The sequence below is a fragment of the Mirounga angustirostris genome, unplaced genomic scaffold (assembly GCF_029215605.1).
Source record: "Mirounga angustirostris isolate CCGP_5_RB_7025 unplaced genomic scaffold, mMirAng1.0.hap1 SCAF_5, whole genome shotgun sequence".
NCBI classification, from domain to species: Eukaryota; Metazoa; Chordata; class Mammalia; order Carnivora; family Phocidae; genus Mirounga; species Mirounga angustirostris.
The window spans coordinates 150478837-150505171 of record NW_026991713.1 but is presented as its reverse complement, the minus strand read 5'-3'; the positions used below and the strand labels follow the sequence as shown (position 1 = coordinate 150505171).

The window sequence follows — 26335 nt, the reverse complement described above, 5'->3', positions numbered from 1 at the left end:
TAAATTCAGATTCCTAGGTGCTGCTCCAGGATGCTGATTCAGGATCCCTACGGTGGGGGCTACTTTTAAATTCATAGCACAGGCCATTTACATGGTCTTCCAGGGTTCGAAAGTACTGACATCAGTGATTGATTTGGATGACACTTCTTCCATCACTCAGTGACACCCATCCATCTCTTTTCTTTCCAATCATAGAAGCTTACTCTCTGCCCCTGACTAGCGGGCCCCTGAAGGGCCTCTGGGTTACTGGATGCACTACTGGGTATTTACCCCAAAGATACAAATGTAGGGATACGAAAGGGTACGTGCACCCCAATGTTTATAGCAGCAATGTCCACAATAGCCAAACTGTGGAAAGAGCCAAGATGTCCATCGACAGATGAATGGATAAAGAAGATGTGGGATATATATACAATGGAATATTATGCAGCCATCAAAAGGAATGAGATCTTGCCATTTGCAACGATGTGGATGGAACTGGAGGGTATTATGTTGAGCGAAATAAGTCAAACAGAGAAAGACATGTATCATATGACCTCACTGATATGAGGAATTCTTAATTGCAGGAAACAAACTGAGGGTTGCTGGAGTGGTGGGGGGTGGGAGGGATGGGGTGGCTGGGTGATAGACATTGGGGAGTGTATGTGCTATGGTGAGCACTGTGAGTTGTGTAAGACTGTTGAATCACAGACCTGTACCTCTGAAACAAATAATACATTATATGTTAAAAAAAAAAGAAGAAGATAGTAGGAGGGGAAGAATGAAGGGGGGGAAATCGGAGGGGGAGACGAACCAGGAGAGACGATGGACTCTGAAAAACAAACTGAGGGTTCTAGAGGGGTGGGGGGTGGGAGGATGGGTTAGCCTGGTGATGGGTATTAAAGAGGGCACGTTCTGCATGGAGCACTGGGTGTTATACGCAAACAATGAATCATGGAACACTACATCAAAAACTAATGATGTAATGTATGGTGATTAACATAATAATTTAAAATATTTTTTGAAAAAAAAAACAAAACAAAGAATCAGTCTGCATGCTCATGGGGAAGTTTCCCTCTCTGAAGTTCAAGGAAAGGGAGTAGGAGAGGTGGTGACATTTCTTGATGTTCATCTTTCCAGAACCATGTATTCTTTACACTATCCCCTTCTGAAACTCTGGATTCAGGACAGGTATCTCACTTGGAAGATCCCAAGCTTTTTCTTTTACTTTTACAGACCAAGGGAGCATCTAGGTCCCCTTTACGGTCTTCTGTGACTCAGGGCAAAAGGAATCTGGGGAATTAATGGGGGTGTTCTAAAATAATTAGCATCACCAAAGGAGGAGTGGTAGGAAAGGCTGGGTGCCGTTGTGGGAAGGCAGCACCTCCTTAACTTTGATGTGCACCTGAATTACCTGGGGATTTGGGTAAAATGCAGGTTCAATTCAGCGGGCCTGGGGTAGGGCCTGGGATTCTGCATTCCAATCAACTCTCAGCTGGTGCTGATGCTGCACGTGCACAAATCACTCTTAGAGGAGTGAGATCTTAAGGCATTCTGTCCTCACCTACCTGACAAAACCCTAAGCAATGAATGGGGATGAAGCAGGCTGGAATATTCCTGTTGGCCCGATAATTCATTCCATTTAGTTTTAAAGATTAAAACATTATATAACCTTAATGTGTGCTAACTCATGCAGTTAGCATCTGTACATACAGCCCTCATCCATTGTACTAATGACAACCAGTGTTTATTTTCAAAATATTCTTAACTTGTGTGGGAACAAAGCAAGGCATCAAGGAAAATAGTGCAGGGATTCTGTGCTGATTCTGTGTGATTATTTAGGCTCAAGATCTGGGGTTTGGGGAATAAATACTTTGAAAATCAAAGGAAAGCCTACATATGTGCATGGAGGGAGATAGTGGAGAGTAAGGAAAAAAGCTCTAGGTAAAGGCTGTAGAGAAGTTTGTCCGCATGGTTTATTTATATCCAGGCTATCCAGTTAATTGGCTCTCAAATGGGCAAGCTTGGATCCGAGCCTGGAAAGAACTCAGACTTGCAGGTCCTGCCTCCCAGGGTGATTGTAAGGATTAGCTAGATAGAGCAAGTAAAGTGTCTTAACTCATTAATTCTTTGAACATTCAACCAATATTTATTGAGTGCCTATTTTGTCTTAAAGAGTAACACAGTAAATAGAGCAGGTGATATCTTTGCCCTCGTGGAGCCTAAAGTCTAGCAGGGCAGACACCTAAGTCAATTAAAATAATAGAGGGGCAAAATGTTGTAGATGGTGTTGGTATGCTGCTCTGAGCCTCTCGGTGGGTGCATCCATCCCCCAGCTGTTGCCAGCCTAACAGCTCACATCTACAACCTTGTGCAAAGGCTTGCCATTGGAAAATTGAGATTGTCTCAAAACTTAACATGCCCCACACTAGAGCCGCCCTCACTCACAGACACACTGAAGTGGGATACAGAAGACCAGCTCCTTTGCCTCAAGGTAGGATGAACTTCGTGGTGCGGTTCCTGCTCCAGAGCTCCCAGTGGGCTGAGGCTACTACGTGTCACCTGAACTACATCTTTGCTCAGGCTTTTCATGTCCTATCCTACTTCCTGCACCCCCCTTACAAGTTTCTCCCGATAACACTCCCTTAGTGAGCCAGTCAGTTGCACAAAAGTCCCTAGGCTTTGCTTCTGGGGAACACGATTTGAAATACAAGGTAATTCCTGGTAGTGATTAGAATATGAAGTAATAGAACAGGAGAGGTGGGGCAGAGGGTGACCAGGGAAGGTCTTATTTTATTTTTAAAAATTATTTATTTATTTATTTATTTGAGAGAGAGAATGAGATAGAGCATGAGAGGGGGGAGGGTCAGAGGGAGAAGCAGACTCCCTGCTGAGCAGGGAGCCCGATGCAGGACTCGATCCCGGGACTCCAGGATCATGACCTGAGCCGAAGGCAGTCACTTAACCAACTGAGCCACCCAGGCGCCCAGGGAAGGTCTTATTTTAGGTCAGGTATCAAGGAAGGGCCTTTGAGAGGAGGGGGCAGTTGAACTGAGATGGGAATGACAGGGGTGAGCTGCCGATGCACTGACCTGGATGGGAAGCATTCCAGGCAGAAGGAATAGCTAGTATAGAAACCCCAGCAGGAAATAAACCGGCATATTTAAAGGCCTGGAAGACTTTCAGGGGTCTTCCCCTTGACCCTTAAAAATGAAGTGGAATGTCATTGATGAGGGAGAGTGAAAGGAAATGGTGGAGTGTCCTGGTGCAGAGGTTGGAGGGTCATAGATGAGGGAGAGTGGAAGGAGATGTGGTCAGAGAGGCAACCATGGTGCCCTTCTTTGTAAGCTAGGGAATGAATGTGGATTGTATCCCAAATGTGATGGGAAGCTATCGGAGGGGAGTGAGACCTGATTCAGGTTTCACAAGGATCACTCCGCATGTTGTCTGGAGAATAGATCACAACTCAGTGTCTAGTAAGGATAGTTGCTAAATAAATAGTAGCTCAATGAGCAGCTCAATTACTAGCCTTCAGAGATGTCTTAGAAAAAATTTCTGCAGTAGGAGGGAAATTGACACAACCACCCTCCCAGGGCTATTTGAATAAATTATAACTCAGGAACCTCTTATGCAAGTACACTTGGGGCCACCTGACTCACCTGCTCAGACTTTTCATTAGTATGGTGTTTCATTTGTTGGAAAGACTGAAAAGACATAGTTTCAAGCACATAGTTATCAGATTCTTCTATTGACAGATTTTTTAATTGACCCCCCCCACCTTTTATTGATGTTTAAATATAGAAAGGTGAGATGTAACCTTCAGAAATTGAGCAAATACAGGTCTTAGGATGAGAGGCAGGGAACCAACCCAGCAGAGAATATATTTGAAAGTAGTGATACCCTAGCAGTGAGGTCTAATAGAAAGGGTCCTGGCATATGGGAACCAGAGGCTTGAGTTACAGATTCACTGTTGATGTGGGGGAAGCGAATTGTCTTTTGTGGGCTCTCATGAAAGTTTTGTGATCCTCATTTCTTCCATGGATACTTGTCACCACACCATTTCCAGAAATGGGCTTTTCATGTAAGTGGTCTATCTCACTTCCCATCCTTGGTAATATGATCCTTCTGTGATTTGTCTTCAACAGCAGAATTTACAAAGTACTAATATTTGACACAATCAGATTGTGATAACAGTACAACCTTACTTTTTTCCTCTTCAGGCATTTAATCTCCAGCCAACTGGCCCCTACTTGCCCTCCACTTACAGTCATTGTTTTAAATACATTCTATTATGTTTCCTAGCTACAAAAGGAATACACCCATATTATAGAAACAATTGTAATATCCAGGCAAGCTGAACAATTATTTAAAATAATGGCAGAGAGTAATTGAGCATTTGCTATGCATCAGACACTGAGTTATGCATATACTTGCATTATATCATTTTATTCTTCACCAAAACACTATGAGGTAGGGACTCTTATTATCCCCATTTTAGAGAAAGGAAAACAGGCTGAGTGGGTCAGTAGCTTGCTCAGCAAAGCAGCTAGTAGATAGCAAAAATAAGTTGGCCTAGGTTGCCTGATCCCCAAACTGAGCTCTTAACCACTCAGACACTGTCCCACCACTTGGATGAATCATCAATAATATTTGGGACATAGCTTGCCATATTTTGTTATATAAGCAATGTACATATGCAAAAATATGAATTTTTCCAATTTTATTATCCATCACATATACTCCTTTTCAACCAAAGGTAAAGCTATGTAAACATGTGTACATATTCACATAATATCACATAAATACATGCACAGTAAAATGTAAGCACCATGGGGTACCTGTCTCACTCACCCCCATATTGCTAGCATTTTGAATAGTGCCTGGAATGTAGCAGGCACTCAGTGAATATTTGTTGAATGAATGAGCTAACTAAACAGTCAGCAGCGTTTATCAATGAATACATAGATGTTTTATAATCTGATTTCTTCCCTTGAAGCAATAGGTCATAAACATCTATGACCTCTGGTGTTTTAGCCACACCTCATTTTTAATGGCCACACCTGGTTATGAATGGACATTTTCAGTCCTTGTTTTTCCTTATCTTTTTTTTTTTTTTAAAGATTTTTTATTTATTCATTTGAGAGAGAGAATGAGATAGAGAGAGCATGAGAGGGAGGAGGGTCAGAGGGAGAAGCAGACTCCCCGCCGAGCAGGGAGCCCGACGTGGGACTCGATCCCGGGACTCCAGGATCATGACCTGAGCCGAAGGCAGTCGCTTAACCAACTGAGCCACCCAGGCGCCCCAGTTTTTCCTTATCTTTTGTGAGCATCTTGAAACAATCTCTTTCCTTGGCTTCAAGAGTGCTGGTTTTTCTGTGCTCTATCTGGCTGTTCCAGTAGCCTTTGCCTCCTCTTCTCCCACCTTTCTTTTCAAGGAATGTTGACCTTCTCGGGGCTTGAACATGGGCCCCTGTTTCTTCTCTCTTTGTACTTACTGGGCAAGTCCATTCACATCCTATCTTTAGTTAGGACCCTACTCTTTTCCAGATGCATGCTAGGAGCTCCACATCTATTACCTTCTCTCATTTACTCTTCACAGTGGTAATTTGAGGTAGACACCATCGAACTTGGAAGCATAGTGAGGCTGCATAGTTTCATAGTATCCCACAGAAGGTCTAGGATTTTAAGTCAGATCTGTCTGAGGAAAACACCGGAGCTCTCTCTTCTATGTTCTCCAGAGCACTTAACATAGAACATTTTTTGCTCCTTAACAACTGCTTGTTGAAGCAGTAAATCCAATTTTTAAATCCCTAAGGACTACTTTTGTGAGTCATTTTTTTTTCTGGCTGGATGTATTCTCTCTTGTATTCTCCATTTCTGTTCCTCATCCACTTTTCTTCCCAAATCTTCCTCTCCCTTTTGTTTATGCTTATGAATCTTCAAGCCTGACACTTGCAGATTTCCACCCAAGTATAATTTGAGTTTCAGTGGAATTTCAGAGCCTCTCATGTAACTTGGGAACAGTTAATGTTCCCTAATTGAACTTTGGCTGCCTAGAAAGATCCTGAGCTTAAACCCGTCAAATCACTGCACTCCGATGGATCAAATAATTAAAATGGGGATGATCGGCTTCAAAGAAGCCACTTGTCACTGCTCACTCAGTCCCTGCTACATTTGGGGAATCAGGAGAGACATCAAGAGTCTTCATGGCAATAACACCACCACACAGCCTCCTTTCTTCTCCTTTCCCACATGGATGCAACATCCCTTCCATGGAGAGACAGATGACTGTGGAGGAAGAGGCCGGGCTTTGGGGATTCCAGGAACCACATAGAGGTTACACTGTGCTACCATCCCAAACCACTCAAAGTACTATCTGTACAGAAATGAGACTTGGTGGTCCTCATGGGATGCCATTAATGTCTTCCTTTGGTCCAAATGGATCTTGCTGGGTGATTCTGAACATTGGGAGAAGCAAATCATCCAAGTCCATCTTGGGATCAGTGTTGGCAAAGTCTCAAATGAGAACTCAAATCTCAGAAAACTTAGAATGTATTGAAATGGTCTGTTCCAGTCTGTCCGATAGAACTTTCTGTGGTGATGGAAATGCTGTAGATGTATTCAGTCCAAACCAGTTGCCACTAGCCCCATGTGGCTTTGAGTCCTTGAAATGTGAGTAGTGCAAATAAAGAACTGAGTTTTAAGTTTTTTAAAAAAATTTAATTAGTTTAAATAGCCATATGTGTGGTTGTTTCAAGGAAAGCAAAGTCATGAAAGGCATTTGGAAAGGGGGTAGAAGGTTGAAAAAGAGAGAGAGAATAGTGTTAGATGGTGGGTGATAGGCAAGAAGCAAGACACACAGGTCTTTGTCTTCATGACACTCATGGTGTAATGGAAAGGGTCATCATGATAGGTGTAGGAATGGGGTCTTGCCATGGGGGAGAGAGATTGGACTTAATACTGAATACAGCATGGGCAAGTGGGAATTTATAACCAAGGAACAAGGGGGGAGGTCAACAGATGGGAAATTATTAAGAAAAAACCTTGAGGGTAAGGAGGATTCTGCCTAAGCCAATCAAACAAGATTCTTGCTGAAGACAGGCCAAGGTAATCAGACATCACCTGGAGGATGGTAGAGGATGAGGAACATGGTTAAACACTGAAGGGTGATCAGGTATGGAGGATGGGAAATTCTGGCTAAACCAACTAGTAGAATTCTTGTTAATATTGGACAATGCAGAGACAAACATTGGAGTCCAAAAGTCAGGCCTAGTAGGGAAAGAGTTCAGGGGCGCCTGAGCAGAGTTTGGTCAATGAGAGAATCTCTGTCACTACTACATTGGCCTCTTTTACATCAACTTTTTCCTTTATTTCTATTCTACCTACTACTACTATTTCTGCTATGTCTACTATTTTCACTTCTACTATTTCTACTTCTTCTACTTCTATTTATAACTCTATGTACCACCATCATCATTTTTCCCCCAGTGCTTCCAAGTGTTGAAATTTTAGTCACTGACCATGGATGTAAACCTGACTTCTGCATAAAAGATCTAGATGAGGCATAAGGCATTCTCAAATTGATATACGTTAGCATAAACATAAGTAAGCTAAATAAAAGGCATTGTCTTAACATGTAATCTTGGATTTTCAATACCGAAGTGAGAAGGATGACTTTTTTTTTTGTTTTTTGTTTTTTGTTTTTTTAAAGATTTTATTTATTTATTTGACAGAGAGAGAGATAGCTAGAGCAGGAACACAAGCAGGGGGAGTGGGAGAGGGAGAGGCAGGCTTCCTGCTGAGCAGGGAGCCCGATGTGGGACTTGATCCCAGGACCCCAGGATCATGACCCGAGCCGAAGGCAGACGCTTAATGACTGAGCCACCCAGGTGCCCCTGTTTTGTTTTATTTTGTATGGTCTTGCCCATATTCTAAATACATTCTAAAAACAATATGGAAGCTCCTCAGAAAATTAAAAATAGAACTACCACATGATCCAGTAATCCCATTTCTGGGTATTTATCCAAAGGAAATAAACTCACTGTCTTAAAAGATATCTGCACACCCCTCCCATGTTCATTGCAGCATTATTCACAATAGCCAAGATGTGGAAACAACCTAAGTGTTTATCAACAGATAAATAAAGAAAATGTGGTGTATACGTACAATGGAATATTATTAACCTTAAAAAAAGAAATCCTGCCATTTGCAGCAACACTGGATGGACCCTGAGGGCATTATGCTAAGTGAAGTAAGTCAGACAAAGAAAGACAAATACTGTGTGATCTTGTGTTTAGAATCTAAAAAATAAACAAACTCATAGATACAGAGAACAGATTGGTGGTTGCCAGAGGTGGTGGTTGAGGGGGGTGGGCAAAATGGCTGAAGGTGGTCAAGAGGTACCAAAAAAAACTCAAAAAAACCCCCCAAAAACATATCCTAATTAGAAGCTGTTATTATGCAAAGCACGTTATTCCCAAGCCTAAAGAACAAGTTATTCCTGGACCTGAAGTTTTCCACCTGCATTACTCTTCATTTTTCCAGGTAGTTATAGGGCTTTTATGCCACATTTCAAAGTCAGGAATAAAAGCTTTCCATAATTTTTTCTTTCTCCAAAAGTCTGTACTGAGGACTGAGACCAAGGAGAGAGAAAATGCCATCACAATGTAATTATCTTTGTGGTCTGCAGGTCTGAAGGCACCATTGTCTGAATTGAATGATGTAAGAGAACTCTCATTCTGATTCATACATAGGTTAAGATGGCAAGAAGCAGCAAAATTCGCATTTGGGGTGGAGGAATGGGGGGCCTGTGATCTAACAGGCAATCTCCTACTGGTCCTACGATGTGTATCTTAAAATACTCAATGTATATTTTGGGGAAATGGTGTTTTATTAAAACACAATTTTTATTAAAAAAGTAAATACAAAAAAATGTTTAAATATATTTTTAAAGATTTTATTTATTATTTGAAAGAGAGAGGGAGAGAGAGAATGAGCAGGGGGAAGGGGCAGGGGGAGAGGGAGAAGCAGTCTCCCCACTGAGCATGGAGCCCAGTGCAGGGCTGGGTCCCAGCACCCTGAGATCATGACCTTAGCCAAAGGCAGGCACTTAACCGAAGGCAGGCACTTAACTGATTGAGCCACCCAACTGCCCCCCCAAAATGTTTAAGTATTTTGAAAATATATAAATGAAGTCAAAGTCTTCCTCCAACCTCTCATTACCCTTCCTAGGGAGAACCAGTGTTAATGGTTTCTTGTATATTTTTCGTAAATTTTCTATGCAGGTACAAGCGTATCCTTTTTTTTTTTTTCTTTAATACAAAAGGGATAAAATGAAGCACCCTGTTGTGCATCTTCCATTTTTCACTTCCTATTTCCATATAAATAATTCAGATCTACCTAACCATTCCCCCCCCCCCCAAATAGGTGTATACTGTCATCTATAAAATAGAGTCCTGACCTGCTTCATAATTTAACAACAATTACTTTTGGTGAATTAGGTTGTTTCCAGTCTTTCTCTTTTATGAGCAACACTGCTATGGACTTCTCTGTGCATATATCTTAGTGCATTTCTGCAAAGAAAAGTGCAGGATAAATTCTTGGTAGATCATAGGATTTGTGTCTTAACAGTTTGCATATTAGTGACTAAATTGCCTTCACAGAGGCTTCCCTGATCTGCACACTCACCATTTACTCAAGTTCTTGCTAACATTGTATATAATAAATATCTTTCTATTTTCCAGCCCGTTAGGCAAAACTTAATGTCTCACTGCTATTTCAATTTGCATTTCTTTAATTATGAGACAGGTATCTTTTCATATGCTAATGAGTCATTTGATTACTCCCCCTCCCCCAACTGTTATCTTGTGTCCTTTGCTGAGTTTTCCCCTGGGATATTGGTCATCTTTTATTTCTTTGAAGGAGCACTTATTCAACAAAAGAAATCAATCCTATCTCTGTCATTAGTGTTACAAAAATATTTTTCCCTCCGCTTAATTATTTTTCTTTTGAGTTCATTTATTATTTTGGCTTTTATTCTGATTTATTCTGATTTATTCAAATTTCCATGATAGTTCCTAAAGGACAGCCAATCCTTTGGATCTCGGTTATCTGACTCATACATTCAACAAATATTTATTGAGCATTTACTATGTGTTAGGTATTGTTTTAGGTTCTGAAAATAGAGAAGTGAAAAAAAAATAATCACAAATCTTTGTTCTCTAGGAGCTAGTGGGAGAAAAGTCAGATAGCCCCAAACCAGAAAAGTAAAATATATAGAATGTTAGATGATGGTAAAAGCTAAGGAGAAAATAAAGCCAGGGAAAGGAACAGGAGTGTCCTGGGGTCAGGGTGGGGTTTGCTGGGTGCTGGCGATGGTGATGGGTAGGGTGGCAATTGAAAATTTGGATTTTCAAAGCTATACTTACCATGAAGGTGACATTTGAGTGAAGATGTGAGAAGAGCAAAGGGAATGAACCACACAAATATCTGGAGGAAAGCATTTTGACTGATAAAGCAGCATGTGCAAAGAGTTGGTGATAATAGCGAGGTGGTCCTTAGGACTTGTGGTCAGAGGTGAAGGGGAGTCAGAGGTGAATGGCAAATTGTTGGACACTGTGGGGTTTAGAAGCCAAGTGACCAGTGTGGAGCCTGTGATTCTGATAAATGTGATAAATGATAAATGATGGTTGCTTGGACCAAGGTGATGCCAGGAGAGGGTTGAGAATTTGGATTCTGGAAGGCTCCAGTTTTGGTCTGGGATTGGGAAGGGACACATTTGTAATTACATAATCAAAAGTCCAGCTTTGGACGTATTGAGTTTTAAATGCCTACGAAGCATCAAGAATGGATGTCGAGAAGGTAGTCGAAGATATGGGTCTCATGTTCAGCAGAGAGTTTCAGAGTGGTAATAAAATTTGGGAGTCATTAGCTTGGAGATGATGTTTGAAGACATGAGGATGAATGAACAAGGAAATGAAGAGAGATAGACAAGTAGTCATCCAAGGACAGAGCCCTGGGACTCTTTCCATATAGTGGTGGGAAAACCAGGAGCGTGTGGTTGATCCATAGCCTATGACATCTGGGGTGAATCTGAAGAGCTAAGGGTAGGAAATGGGGTACCAGCAGAAGGACCAGTGTGTGAAAGGCCTGGAAGTGAAGAAAAGCATGGTCTAGGTCAGGGTTGTAAACTGAGGGCTGGTACATCTCGTTTGGCCCATGAATATATTTTGATGGGCCCATGCAGGTTTTTTGTTTGTTCATTTGTTTTGGTGGAATTGGTTGCTAACATTTGAAACTGGGGATTTCACATTTTTAAAAATTTGGATATCTGCCATCTCTTGGATCATCAGTCTATCTGGCAATACTGGGCTCACATTCCCACAGAGCAACCCTTGGCTGTTGTGAAATACCTGCTACCCACTTCGAAAGCACTGTGTAGTTTGCTGCAAGGCTCCCCTGGCCTGCTTCATTCATTGGTAGTACCCGTTGCAAAAATCCGTGCCCTCAAGTTTATAAATAGGAGCTTCTTTCATATGTGCACCTCTTCAGCCCACCCACAGGACAAGGTGTTGGAGCTAACCTCTGCTATGCCCACCTTCCAGGCTGGGTGACAGGAGACCTGGAGTTACGTTCTGGTTCTATGACTCACTGTGCAACCTGAGTCAGTCCTATAAATAAGGTGTCCAAATGTCCTGGTTGGCCCAGAACCATGGGGTTTCCCAGGATATGGGACTTTTTGTGCTAAAACCAGGAAGGGCCCAAGCAAACCAAGATGGGTTGATTGCCCATCTCTTCATTTGAACCCCCCCTGGTCCTCAGAGTGGAATGACGGACCTCAAAACTCTTTGTGTTTTTCCCTAGTATATTGACATACTCCTTAAAACGGGCTGAAGATGAAACTTGCAATAGAAAAAAAGACTAGGGTTTGAAGTCAAAATTTTTTTTTAAGTCAAATTTTTATAATAGAAATTACAGACAGGCCTTGATGACCACCATCATCATCATCAGGATTATTTCTGTAGTTATAATAATGGGGGAAAACACTTGCTCCATGTCAGACCCTGGACCAGGCATTTTGCAAGCATTGACTTACTTCATACTAGGAGTAGCCCCTTGAGGTAAGGACTTTTGTTATCCCCTAATAGAGACGAAGAAGTTGAGTCTACTTATGTAAGGCCACAGAGCTAGTAAGTGAGAGCCAGGATACAAACCCAGGTCTGCATGTCTCCAAAGTCTGCAGTATTTTGACCAGTGTCAAAAATCCAAAGAGAAACGACTCTTCTATGTGGCTGCCATTGCTTGGGTTGGTTGCTGGCCGAACAAAGCACTTTGCCCTACAGTCCTCCAGGTCAAAACTTCCTGACAAAGACCTTCCTGTGCCCAGCCAGCGCAGGAAGTCAGGGCCCAGCCAGGCTCGATGAAACGTTGTCTTCTATCTACCACATTCTAGTTATCTTGTTTTATGATGAGTGGCTTAATATCCTGGCAACACAAGCCCCACATTTTATTTCCCTCCTGGCTTCTGAAATTTGCAACCAAATGAGAAGTGGTTTGGGCTCATTATGGAAAAACCCTCATCTGCAAAGCAGAGCTGGAATCAGAACGAGCCCACTTGGCTGCCACTCCCTTTCATGGATGTAGATTTAATTAGGCCTCTGTGTAACACAGGCTTGGGAAAGCTCTCTCTTCGGTTGGTCTTATGGAAAGTGCTTCCTTCCTCCTCTCCAGGGTTCCACAGTGGGTGAGGAGAAGGGAATTGTTTCCTGCTGTCTGAAGCTGAACTGTGAGTCCCAAGGATGAGCCTCTGAGCTATTTTTTTTTTCTGTGGGAGTCATTTGACAGCTTACCTAGAATCCAAAGCCATGTGCAAGCCTGATCAGAGGTGAGGGACATGAGCTCCCTTTCTGTTCACCTTTTGGGAATTTTGACATCCTTGGAAGGCCTAGAACTCTGGTTCCAACCCCTCTGATAAAAAATATGCTTCTTATGGCTTCTCCCCTATTGATTCTATCCACCTCCTCTCTTTCACTGATGACCTTGGGCCTTTGCAGACCTTATCCCCTTATTGTTCCTTCACTTGACTAATCCCTACTCATGCTTCAAGAAACGTCTCTTTTTTGGGAGCCATTCCCAATCCTTTAGGCTAGGCTAAATCCTTCTGGTTCCATGGTGCACTGTGGCTACCTTTCCTTAATCCCTCCCTGTCCCAATTGCAATTTGTTTTAATGACTCTCTCCTAGTCATCTAGAAGGCTCTATCAAATAATAATTTTCAAAAAGTCGAAAACATGACTTTCATACAAATATAAATTGAGCACAGGTCAGGATTTTTATTCGACTGTTTAATGAAAGAATCAGTAAAAAGGTAAAACTTATTCAAGGAACATTTTGAAGAACTAGATATTTATAGGCTTTTTGGAAAGAAGAAATTAGAATAAGATTGCTAGTTAGATAAAATGGAGTCATGTCCTATAGGACAGTAGGACTGTAATCTTTAAGGCTATCTTTTCCCTTGCATAGAAATCTGTAAGATGACATGCAACTTTACAGTATTTGATCTCCAAAGAATAAAAAGCAAAGTCAATACAGATACATTCTCTAAAAGAATTGGATAAATCTTGAGTGAGCAGAACTGTTAGTGCTGTAACATGATATCTACATGAGATGCTATAGTATTTATTTTTTGTCCTTATTTCTGAATTTTGGATATTTTTCTTTCTTTCTTTTTTTTTTTTTTAAAGATTTTATTTATTTATTTGCCAGAGAGAGACAGAGCACACAAAGAAGAGGGAGTGGGAGAGGGAGAAGCAGGCTCCCCGCTGAGCAGGGTGCCCAATGTGGGACTCGATCCCAGGACCCTGGGATCATGACCTGAGTTGAAGGCAGATGCCCAACCGACTGAGCCACTCAGGCGTCCCTAAATTCTGGGTATTTTTTCTCATCAGTCCGTATGGTCAGAGCCTCTTTTGTGATGATGCTCTAATATCTAACTCAGTAGCTGGCATAGGATTTTTGCCATGGTCAAGATCTGGTGGAGAAGTTGCCACCTACCTACTGAAATCACAGAACACTATGTAGCAAACTAATGCTTGTATTCGTCAGCTCAGGCTGCCAGAACAAAATGGCCTGGACTGGATGGCTTAAACAACAGAAATTTATTTTCTCGCAGTTCTGGAGGGTAGAAGTCCCAAGATCAAGGCTCCTATGATTCATTTCTGGTGATAACTCTCTTCCTGGCTTCCAGAAAACTGCAATCTCACTATGTCCTCACCTGGTGTTTCCTCAATGTGTATACACAGAGAGAAAGAGAGAGAGAGAGAGAGAGAGAGAGAGCTCCCTGGTGTCTCTTTCCATGAAGGACACTAGTCTTATTGTATCGGGGCCTCTCCTTTATGACCTCATTTAACCTTAATTACTTCCTTACTCCAAGTACAGTCACACTGGGGGGTTAGGGCTTCAACATATGAATTTGGCAGGGGTGGGGGGGTTGGGGGGTGGGATGGGTATTCACATTCAGTCCATAACATAATTCAGCCCCAATTTTTGTGGGTTTAATTGAATTGAATCAAGTGTGAATCAGTTTTATTCACTTTTATACATGACAAACTTTCAAGGCTTCTTGTTCTAGATAAACTATGCAGTTTTCAGTATTAAATTGGTGCCCATCCCATTCTGTTATCACTCTCTCTTCTGGATATACAGCAGTTTGTAGAGATCAATATTAAGTAGTGCAAGAAGGCTTTTCTCCTCTTGTGTGGGACCCAGTAATATCTATTGGCTAAAATAGTTGAGCAAATATCTGTCATTTATGTCTTCTCAACATTTATTCCCCCTTCTTCTGGTATCAGATGCTCCATTGTCCTCTGGGGAACCACACCTGCTCTGCTCTCAATCCATGTGGCTCAGGAGGGGTTCACTCCATTCTCATTTCCAGCAGTAGCCAAGAGATTGGGGTGTAGCCCACCAGAGCACAACGACCTGCTAGATCTGACTGGTTTACGGTTGGGCATGTGGTTTGCCTGGGACAATCACAGCCTTACCTTGGACATTTTCTGTAGCTACCAAGAAATTGTCTTTTCTTGTAGGGATGCTCAGCTTTTATAACATAAATCTAAAGGAGCTGGTGACACCTTTTGCAGCCTTGTGGTGATATCCTTAGAATGAGGCTACTGAATGCTGGTTCCCCAAAATATCACCAAAACAACCTGCAGATAAGATAGAGATAAGCTGATTTTTATGACTATAAAGGAAAACACTACCTTGATAGAATCTTAGTAGCATCTCAGAGGAGTGAGGACAAAAATGAGATATTTATTGAGATTTTGAAGCCCATATAAGGTGAGTCCCTAATGTTAGAATTAGTAAGGGGGCAACTTACTAATTAGAATTAGTAGAGGGTGGCTCAGTCAGTTAAGCATCTGACTCTTGATTTCAGCTCAGATCATGATCTCAGGGTCCTGAGATTGAGATCTGCATCAGGCTCTGTGCTGGGAGTCAAGCCTACTTGAGATTCTGCTTCTCATTCACCCCCTGCCCCTACTTCTCTCTCTCAAATAAATAAATAAATCTTTTTAAAAATTAGTAAGGATTATGATATAATAGTTTTGGATTGGTAGACAGAACAAGATCAGAAATTTGAGATGAGGGGTTCAAAGAGTCTTGGGTATAAACTATTGTTTAATGCTTTCTATTGAAGAATTGATGGGTCTTTTGTGAAGTTCCTTGGACAAACAATAAAGTTATTCACAACTTTTATCTTGCTGGGCAAGTGTTTCCTGGAACAGTAAAATTATGTTGATGGATACAGTGAAATAGTAAAGTTATGTTAATGCAGATGGTAAGCTATGAGTATAGATGGGTTTTAGTACTCAAAGTCAATAAAGCAGAGAGATGAAAGAAATGATTCCTTTTGGCATTATTTGCATTTCTGAATCCAGGCGTACTGAAGCCAGAATATGGAATGTGGAAAATTGTATCTCTCTCTCTGCATTAGAATTACACATCCATGTCCTTTATCATGCAACCACAATACCTCCTAATAAATGGGGTAGATTAGATTTCCCAACTCTGCTGATGTTGGGCTATTCAGTTGACTGGGCTTGGCCAGTGGAATGTGGGAAGGAGTGATGGTTTCCAGTTTCCAGCACAGACCCTAAAGCATGCCTATTTCTACTCACCCCTTGTGAGCTCCTGTGATCAGTCTTGAAATGATCACCTCCAAGGTGCCACAGCCTCTTTGGCTGGGCCTCAGACTGAAGACCCATGGAGCAGGCAAAACTAATTGGAAGTCCTGAGTTCAGTCTGGCCCAGCCAAACCCAACCTCTATCGGTCCAAATGCGGCTGCCCCATACACCTATGAGAAAGAAAAATTAAAAATTAACTTTTGTTTTTGAAAGCCACTGAAATTTAGATGTTGTTTGTTACACATTACAAAGTGACTACCATTTGGAGTTCTCTCTTGGACTTTTAGGTACATGATCCAATAAATTCTTCATGTTCCTTTAATCAATTTGAGTTCGAACTTTGCTCTTTGTTTATTTATCGGGAGCCTGTTTTTAGTAGTAATTTTGTTATTTATTAACTAGAAGAGTTTTCTCCATTAGCATCTTTTTATGGCATAGCATCTCTTTTGGCAGACATGAGCCTCTAAGACATCTGGATCTTTCTCACGGGAACCACAGACTAGCCTGATCCTCTTCATACTGTACCTGACCAATTGATTTTTTTAAAGCAATATTTATCCCTGTTAATGCTCATCTTTTGGCTTGTGCCCAGTGTTCCAGTCTAGTGAGATCTTTCTCAATTTGATTCTTGCATTCTGGGGATTAGCTGTCCCATTCAGTATTTTGTCAAACACAAATTGGATCAGGATGACCATGAGAGCCTCCTCCAAGCCCTTCATTTCACTATAATGATCTTGTGCTGTTGCATTAAGACTGACCCCAACCCACACAAATAATCATCATTTAGTCCAGGTATTCTAGATGAATGCCCACAAGACAGAAATATCTTTCAGCCCCTTGTTTGAAGCCAGGAGATATTATGTAGCAGTGACCTGAAGCAAATCTTTCCTGATAATATTTTTCATATCTATCAGCAATGGCGTGACCCACTTTTCAAGCCAGTGGGTGGAAATCTCTCCTGAAAAAAATAAAATTGCCCAGCTGCTGAGTTCTAGTCCTGCCCCTGGTATAAACCAGTTGGTCTTGAGTGAGTCACTTATAGCTTTCCTCTTACTGTTATCAATTCTAAAAACAAATTTAAATCCAAAAGAACAAGGCAATTGTGAACTTATAAACATATTCAACCTACCTCTGCCTTCTAGACTGACAGTGTATAAGGTACATTTTAAAAATCTGGGGAATGTGCCTCACATCAGAGTTTCCATAATACATCCCCCAATCCAGCAGTTCACTGTGTTGCAATTTTCTGTTAGCTTGTGTATTTGTCCTGCTTATCTCTGGGCTTTTTGAGAGCAAGGATGAAGTTAATGTTGTTATCAAAACACCCAACATCATTTCTGGCACATAGTAGGTACTTAGCAAATATGTATTTGGTTGAATGAGTAGAACTTGTTCTGAAACTCTGTGTGCATGTGTGTCTGTGGGTTTGTGTTGGAACAGCTGGATAATGTTCATCATTAGCCTGAAGCATTGGCTAATGTTAAATTTAAATTAAAATATACTCTTGGGTGACTACATCTTCAATTTCATGGTTGATTCCTTTGTGATTGACTTATTAAGCTAAAGCATGAGTTGCACACTTAAATACCTCGAGGGGCCAGGAAGGAAACATAATAAATGAGGATGGTTAGGTACAACTGAAAAATACCCTGTATCTTCACAGGAATGGATACCCAGTGCTGCTAAATAGTCTACTTTTCAGAGTGGGAGGGCTTTGGTTTTTTTTTTTTTTTCATTTATAAAATGTGCTTTAAAAAATGCAAAAATTCCTGATTTTTAGATTTTTTTTAGTAGTTGCAAGCTTTAGAACATAATTTAAAATATTATGGGGCCAAATAAACACATCTGTAGCCTGGATACAACTCACAGGCCATCAATCTGAGAAAGAGAGTTAAATGTTTTACATCTGAAATGGTATTTTAGTTTGCAATGAATATTTAATTTATAATGAATAACCTTGGGTACATCAAATACATAACAAATATGTTTACTGTTGAACAATACAAAGCTTCTAACACTGGTAAGAATTCAGTTAAGGGCCAATTTTGAGGTCTGAGGTTAGATTGCAGGGCACACATCACAAAGGGTTCCCACATAGCAATTTACAGGAAAGATTATGGAATTAGAGATCAATCTTCAGCAACTTGCACATGTATTATATTAAACAAGGCAGATACTTTGAGTCAGTCTTATTTCCAAATAACTGATTTCTGTTATGGTTGAAAAGCTCCAACCACACCCCCTGACCTTGCCCCCCCATGTCCTCAATGGTTAAACATTAATATTCATTGAGGGAGATGGGTCTCTTAATTGCTTATAGCTTTCAGCCCATCAATCATTGTTCTTTTTTTTTTAAAGATTTTATTTATTTATTCATGAGAGATAGAGAGAGGCAGAGGCAGAGGGAGAAGCAGGCTCCCCGCGGAGCAGGGAGCCCGATGCAGGACTCGATCCCAGGACCCTGGGATCATGACCTGAGCTGAAAGCAGACGCTTAACCGACTGAGCCACCCAGGTGTCCCTCAATCATTGTTCTTAGTTCATCCCACTCAGTTTTGTAACTACTAGTCAAGCCTGTTGAAATTATCTGATGTATTTGCCAAGATAGAAACCAGAATGGCTCCTCAGAAAAATGGCCATGTTAATCAAACCCTACAACTTGCAGCAAGCAGAAATTCACCCGATGGTTTTGTTTTATTAACCATTAACTGAAAAACATATTTAATATTCATGCCTAATTGACCCTAGATATCAAATTGATAAAATATCATATAGCATTAAAACACACACAACAAGATATTCAAGTAATTCTGCAAGGTTATGTCTAAAGGAACTACAACGATGTGGATGGGGCTAGAGAGTATTATGCCAAGCAAAATAAGTCAGTCAGAGAAAGACAAATACCGTATGATATCACTCATGTGGAATTTAAGAAACAAAACAGTCATAGGGAAAAAAAAAGAGGCAAACCAAGAAACAGACTCTTAACTATAGAGAACAAAATGATGGTCACCAGAGGGGAGGTGGGTGGGGGGATGGGTGAAATAAGTGTTGGGGATTAAGGAGCATACTTGTCATGATGAGTGCTGGATGACAAATGGAAGTGTTGAATCACTTATTGTACACCTGAAACTAATATAACACTGTATGTTAACTAACTGGAATTTAAATAAAAACTTTAAAAAGAAAATAAAAGGACTATTGTGTCTCAGGCTTTGCCTCCCTAGGAACCTGAATTTAATTCAGAATTTATTTTATAATAAAATAACTTGACTTACATATTATTTAATTAATTAATTTAAAAGGTATCTAATAATCAATAATCTTAATTACTAAAGGTAGAATTCTAGATTCCTGAGAATGTGAATTCCAGTAAGGACAAAAATGGTGGGAGAATGAAGACACGTGGAACTGAGTGGAGTGTAAAAATGGGTCCTCACCCACAGCTGGAGTCTGATCACTTATGCCAGTGCCTGTCAATTTGTAGAGAAGAGTGGCGATGCTCTAATGAGAATGATTTCAAGACCACACACTGATTTAGAGGGGAAGACTACTGTAATGGATTAGTAATGTCTGCTACCGGCATAGAAGGAAGGAATGGTGGTGTGCATGCCACGTCTACGCTACCTGTGGCCTAAGTACAATAATTAGAATATTTACGTAAAATTGTCAAAAGTTTTAATTTTCCTGGGACCGTCTCAGTTTATGCCTGTCATGTCAATTAATCCCTGTTAATTATGCACAGTCCCTCCTTCATTTTCAAGAGTGTCCTAGTCTGGATAAGAAGTGATAGATAGCCACCCAGGAAAAATTTTTGCATTATTCTCATTAGTTCATTTTCTTACTCAAGAAATATTCCTAAGTCCTTTCTGTTGGGCCTCGATCCTTCATGATTAGCTGCAATCTTCCTTTCCCTAGATCAGGGTTTTCTCAATATTCTGTTCAAAATATCTCAACAAAACACAGCCTTTGCTTCTTTAGACACATGCATTATTCCACACTTTCCATCTGAAGCACTCTCCAGTATATTCTGGAATACAACCATAAACTCACACTCCTCAGTCACTCCTATATCTCTGATAATTCTCCCCACCTTCCTCCCCAAAATAGCTCTGGAAAAAAAATTAACCTCTCTTCTGAATGGAGCTCATTTGTATTTTCTGCCATACCAGGTATCCTGTCTATGTCAAACAGTGTTGATTTTTAAAAGCCCAGATTAGCCAAACACTGAAGAAATGCATGTCTCAGATTTTTTTCCATGCCAGATTCCTGGGACTTTAAGATTTTTGATTGTGTCTGGACTTTCTGATTGGATTCCCAAGGATGGAGCCTAGGTCCTTTAAAATAAACACTCATCACAACTGAAGTTCGGAGCTGTATTTGTTCTAACAGACACATCAGTCACTTTGTTTGCTATGAGCAGGCTCTAGGATAAGCCAGTTTCTCAACCTCAGCAATATTAACATTTGGAGCTGGATAATTCTTTGTTGGATGGGACTATATATGTGATATCTGGTGGCATCCCTGGCCTCTACTCACTGGATGTTAGTAGAATTCCCTCTCCCCCAAATGTGAATGTGGCAGGCATGGAGCCTGCTGAAGATTCTCTCTCTCTTGCTCTCCCTCTGCCCTACCCCCCCCCACTTGTGCTCTCTCTCTCTCAAAAAAAAAAAAAAAAAGAAAGAAAGAAAAGAAACAGTAAAAAGTCTAGAGGGGATGGAAAGTTGAGTGCATTGGGGAGAGTGTCAGGGAGTCAGAGATGGTGGAGGCAGATTCAAGCCTAGTCTAGAAACTTACTAGGAAATGGAGTTGGACTTCATCAGCTGAGCAGCAGAGAATCACAGAAGACTAACGAGAGGGATATGGTCAGATCCAGGCTTCAGAGAGACAACTTGGGTGTTGGCTAGAAGCAGGACAGCAAGGTGAACATCATTGTCTTTGGAATCAGGCTGCCCGGGACTAGAAGCTTGTTCTGCCATTGACTAGTATATGGGACCTTGGGCAAACCATTTCTTTTCCCTAAATCCCTGTTTCCTCCTCTACAAAATGAGGATGATAACCCTATCTACCCCACTGGCTTGTTGTAAGGAGTAAACAAGTTAATCCATATAATGTGCTTAGAGTATCTGGATGTAATTGAAGCTCATTAAATAATTATTCTTTTTAGATTGCAAAGGGGAGCAGGGCTTGAGAATGAAGGCAGGGAGGCCAGTCTAGAGAAGGCAATAAAACATGATGGGGCATGAGACAGCACAGCAACTGAGTGATGGGTCAAAGATGGGTTCGTTCCCACCTGAATTGAGTTGACTCAAGAAGTTTGCATTCTCCAGGCTCCCAGCAGCAAGGGACCCAGTTCTCCAAACAGATGCACCATCCCTGGATGTCTCACCACGTCCATCTCTGGACAGTCCTTTGCAGGAATTTTCCACCGCCTCCAACCTCCCTTGACAGTGTGAGCCTGTTATCTGATCGCTCTTTGTTCAGAAAGAGTTAATTAAATGTGGATCCACAGTTGGAGAGTACCTCTTAATATCGTTCTGCCTTGTCTGAGTGTTCCCTTTCTTTTCTGCAGCCTACCTTCTGTTCTGAGGAAGAGGGGCTACAAATGACCTGCTTCAGGACCAAATAACAATTTAATAGAGTAGAGATTCATTAAGACATTGCTGATGGTGGCTCTAGTCTCCAAATGGAGAAACAGCCTGGAGGAATTCAATTTTCTACCAGTTTTCTGACCTCAATTTACAAGACAGAATTAAGTTCTGGAAACCAGAGGACAGAAAAAAATAATGAAACTACTGGCTTTTAATCACTGGTAGAATCATGAGGAGTTAGTAGACCTCTAACCTTATCATTCAGTTCTCTCTTTTAAAGAGAACTTTATCAGGAGCAGATAGCCTGATGCGATTGCTATTTCCCTTCATTTTCAAAATGTATTCTTTCAAAGATATTTTCAAAAAACAAACCATGTGCCATGGCAGTGCCAAGTCTTGGGAAAACAGTGATAAACAAGACCAACCTAGTCCTTGTGCTCACAAAGCTTACTTTCAGGGAGAGCCAGACAACAAAGAGGGAACTACTAGGAAAATTGTGGCAATTACTATAAAGAAAATGAGCCAACTTCTCTTTATGTAGCTCAAGGAAATGAATCCCAATTTTAAACACGATTCTCAGGGTTTTTCCCCCCCACATCGTAAATGTATGAAGCTGACAGACAATTTCGTACCCACCTCTGACAGTTTTTGGAATTGACTTAAATTGATTGAGACGTGGGTTAATGACCCAGAGTTATTATTTGCTTTCCTACCTAGCTAGAAAGCCAAGGCTCAGAAAAAGAAAAGGGAAACTTTTCTTTGTTTTAGATTCTCCAGAGCTAGATGAAGTCTGGTTTCTTAGGACATGTTGGAAGAACTTTAGCAACAATAGTTAACCAGATGTTAGGAGAGAGAGCCCTGAAGTCAGATGCTCGGGTCCAAGCTGGGCTCTACCACTTACTAGCGTGCAACTTTGGGCAGGCTCATGCATCTTCCCATGTTGTCCCGGTTTGTGAAATGGGATGATATTCCACTTCTTACAGCTTTTGTGACAACTGAATGAGGTTCTGCATAAAAAGCTTGGCAAAGTGTCTGACACATATGACACATTAAAGAAAGAATATAGCGGATACAGGAGGTTTGCTATATTGTCGGGTGGGGTGGAGGTTACTGACCTGGTCTCTGAGCAGTAGCAACTGGCAACAAGAGATAGTAGGTTCAAATCCAAGTTTTCTAGCTCCTAGCAATATGAGTTTGGGCAATTCAGTTCCTCTCTCTAAAGGCCGACTTCCTCCAGGGATAACAATGACCATCTCTGGAGGCTGTGGTGAGGATATGAAGAAGACATGTTTGTAAATCATCTAGCATGGAGGCCAGTCCTCAACACATGGCGAAGATCATCATCATCATCATCATCATCATCACCAGGGTCTATTGTTTTTGCTACTTAGCATGCTTTTTCCATTTTTATCTGCCTTAGGTTGTGTTGCTTAGAAGCAGAATTTGCAATTGGGATTCTTGTGCAAATGGTTATTTGAGTGCGTGCTCTCAGGACAAACCTGTAATGGGGTAAGAGAAACAGGAGAGGGTTGGAAAGTTGGGGATGCCAAGAAGTGGTTCCAGGGGATGCCTAGTCTTAGCTGGATCCTAGAGCGAGCTCTGGTGCATGAACTGTAGCACGGAGTTTGCCCTCTCCAGATTTATACCCCTGTATCAATCAGTCATTCGTTGCTGGCCACTCCTGGGAGAAGGACCCAATTCCCCAAAGCTGTCAGTGAGAAGGCATCTACCAAACAATCCTCCAGAGAAGTGCGGTATGAGCTGTTAACAGCCAGTGGTGCAGCAGCTGGGAGATGGCTGCATGGGCCTTGCATTGAGGATTTGGGAGGGACACCAAGAGCACCTACTGTGCCCTTCTAATGCACTTTGATTTTCTTCTCAGGGCCCCCTCCCCTACTCTCATTCTGACCCCAGCTCTATAAGCTTGTGACCTGGGAACTGGCCAAAGGAAGTATGGGATGTGTCTAGCCATAGTGATTGGCTCCGGGATGATCATGTGATCTCATGAAGTCAATGAGACCCAAGGAAACTTTTGCTAGGTGTGAATGCTGGGAGAGAGCTTCCGGCTCCTTTCTGCAAATATGGCTAGCAATCGTGGGTTTGTAAGCTGGGCCAGCCGGGGGCCAAACATGGGGCAGGAGAATGAAGATAGCCCAGTGAATGGTAGTCAGGTGATAGAAACCAGGGAGCACCCAACTAAATCCCTGGGTCAAGACATGCCTGAAGGTTACTCTACCCTTGTACTTCCAAGTTAAGTGAGCCCATTTTTTCCCTCTCCCTTTTGCTTAGTTCTCTGACCTGGGAGTTCTTGGTACCTGCAACACAGAGTCCTGACTGATATCATCACTGTAATGGACCCAGAAGCACTGCAAGTGAGAAGCAGTCAATCAATTTATAGGATCATTGTTGTTATGTAAATAAAGTTCTCTTTTGACTGAGTGAACAGCGGCTTCCAAAGCCAGGGCAGCTTTCCAAATTAGGTTTTCATTGTCTCGGGCAAAGAAGAGGCGTATTAGGCAGCTCAGAGAGCACTAATGCTGCCCCTAACTCTGAGAGACAGGTTTTCCTGCCAGCTTTGAATGACCGCCCAGGTCAGGTGCTAGCAAAGTGACCTTCAAACAAAGTAACTAAGACAAATCTGACAGCCCAAATGGGGGGGAGGGATGGACTCACTTCAGAAGGAGAAGCAGACAAAGGCAGAGCGGCGGAAGCAAACGGGCAATGTCTTGATCCTGTTAGAAGATAAACTGAGGCACACTTAGCATTTCAGGAGTTTATTTGAGCTAACCTCTGTTTGAATTAGGCAGCACCAGAGGGGAAGTGGTTAGGAGTCCACCAACCACAGACAGGAGCCAGAGGAAAGACTCTTGCAAGGAAATGATTGGATTCACCACAGCTCCCGTGGTTGCCTTATTTGGGAAAGGCTGGTTGGCTGATCGTGACTGGTTGTCCTTAGTTTTCCATGACTTGACCTTGAGGCATCGAAGGCTTAGGCTTTGCTGGCTTATGTAGGTTACTAAGGCTTTAAAGCCACCTCAGCCTAATGACCTCCTTGTTTAATTAATTAAAAAAAAAAATGAAAACCCCTTTTAATCCACACAAAGAAAACCCCTTTTAATCCACACAAAGGATTAGTGATAAGGGAAAATGCATTAATCTTCCTCATGGTTATCAGTGTTTTAAAAAAGTTTATTGGATTTTTATTTCCATTTCTTAATTTTTTTTTTTAATTTTAACTTTTTCCATACTCTTACAATATGCACTCGTATTGCCCGCTGGCCTGAAATCACAAGATCTCAAAACTAAATGAAGTCAGAAAAAGGGACACAAGAATTTGTGAAAAAAAAATAATAAAGGTGTTTGAGTCCATTAGACTGAGCTTGGTTTCTAGCCTTTCTGGACAAAACATCTTTTCTATGAGTCAATTTTGGAAACTTTGTAATGCCTTTTCTCTTAGTTGCAGGATCCTTCCAGCTTAAGGATGGGGAGGGCTCCAGAAGTTTGGGGGTGTTTAGGGACATGAGAAGTCTAAAGCCACAAGGGGAAGACTTTTGAGGAGGGTCTGCCAGAATCAGTAGAGTGATAGGTAAGAACACTAGACAAGAAGTGACGAGAAAGAAAAATGAACTTGTGGATGAGACAGTGTGGAGAGAAAGGGAGGGAAGGAAAAAGTGGTTGCTGGTTCCAGTTAGGTGGGTCCTGCTTGCCTGACCGATTGGGGTGAACTGGCCAACCATGCCTGGTATATGGTACCCCTGGCTGGTTGATGTAGCCAAGAGATATATTTTCCTCTGGCAGCATTTTTCAAAGTGCAGTTCAGGGATCACCTACATCAGCATGTCCCGAGAGACCTGTTTAAAAAAGCTGATGGTTCTTGTACTTTACCTACTGCTACTTAATCAGCATATCTGGGCATGGGACTGAGGGTTGCATTATTTTACAGCTTTATTGAAGTATAATTGACTTACAATAACTTTACATATTAAAGTATACGATTTGGGTGCCTGTGGCTCAGTCTGGTAAGCGACTTGATTTTGGCTCAGGCCACGATCTCAGCATCGTGGGATCCAGCCCTGTGACAGGTTCCATGCTCATCGTGGAGTCTGCTTGAGATTCTCTCTACGTCTCCCTCTACTCCCACCTGCTCTCTCTCTCTCTCAAATAAATAAATAGATCTTTTAAAAAAATAAAGTATAGGATTTGATGAGTTTGGACATTATAATCCATCATGAGAAATCATCACCACAATCAAGATCATGAACGTATCTGTCACCTCTGAAAGTTTCCTCAAGCCTTTTTATAATGCCTTCTTCATCCGAATACCTTCCTCCTTCATCCCGACATAACCATGGATCTGCTGTCTCTATAGATTAGTTTGCAATTTCCTAGAATTTTATATAAGTGGATACATAGCATACATACTCTTTTTGTCTGATATCTTTCACTCACTTATCTACCCATCTGATGATAGACTTTTCAGATGCTTCTATTTTTTGGCTATTAAGTGTAAAGCTTCCTTGACCCTATTTCTACAAGTCTTTGTATGGGCACATGCTTCAGTTTCTCCTTGGTACATATGAGG

The 26335-nt window shown here is 41.5% G+C and overlaps 1 long non-coding RNA gene across 1 annotated transcript; it reads right to left on the bottom strand.

The window, feature by feature from the left end:
* Window positions 1-14090: 14090 nt before the first annotated feature.
* On the bottom strand, window positions 14091-24534 carry LOC123842430 (uncharacterized). Its single transcript, XR_006790411.1, has 4 exons — window positions 24427-24534; window positions 16157-16333; window positions 15020-15184; window positions 14091-14260 (listed from the first exon to the last, which is right to left on the bottom strand). It is a non-coding gene; the product is annotated as an uncharacterized LOC123842430 (long non-coding RNA).
* Window positions 24535-26335: the final 1801 nt, after the last annotated feature.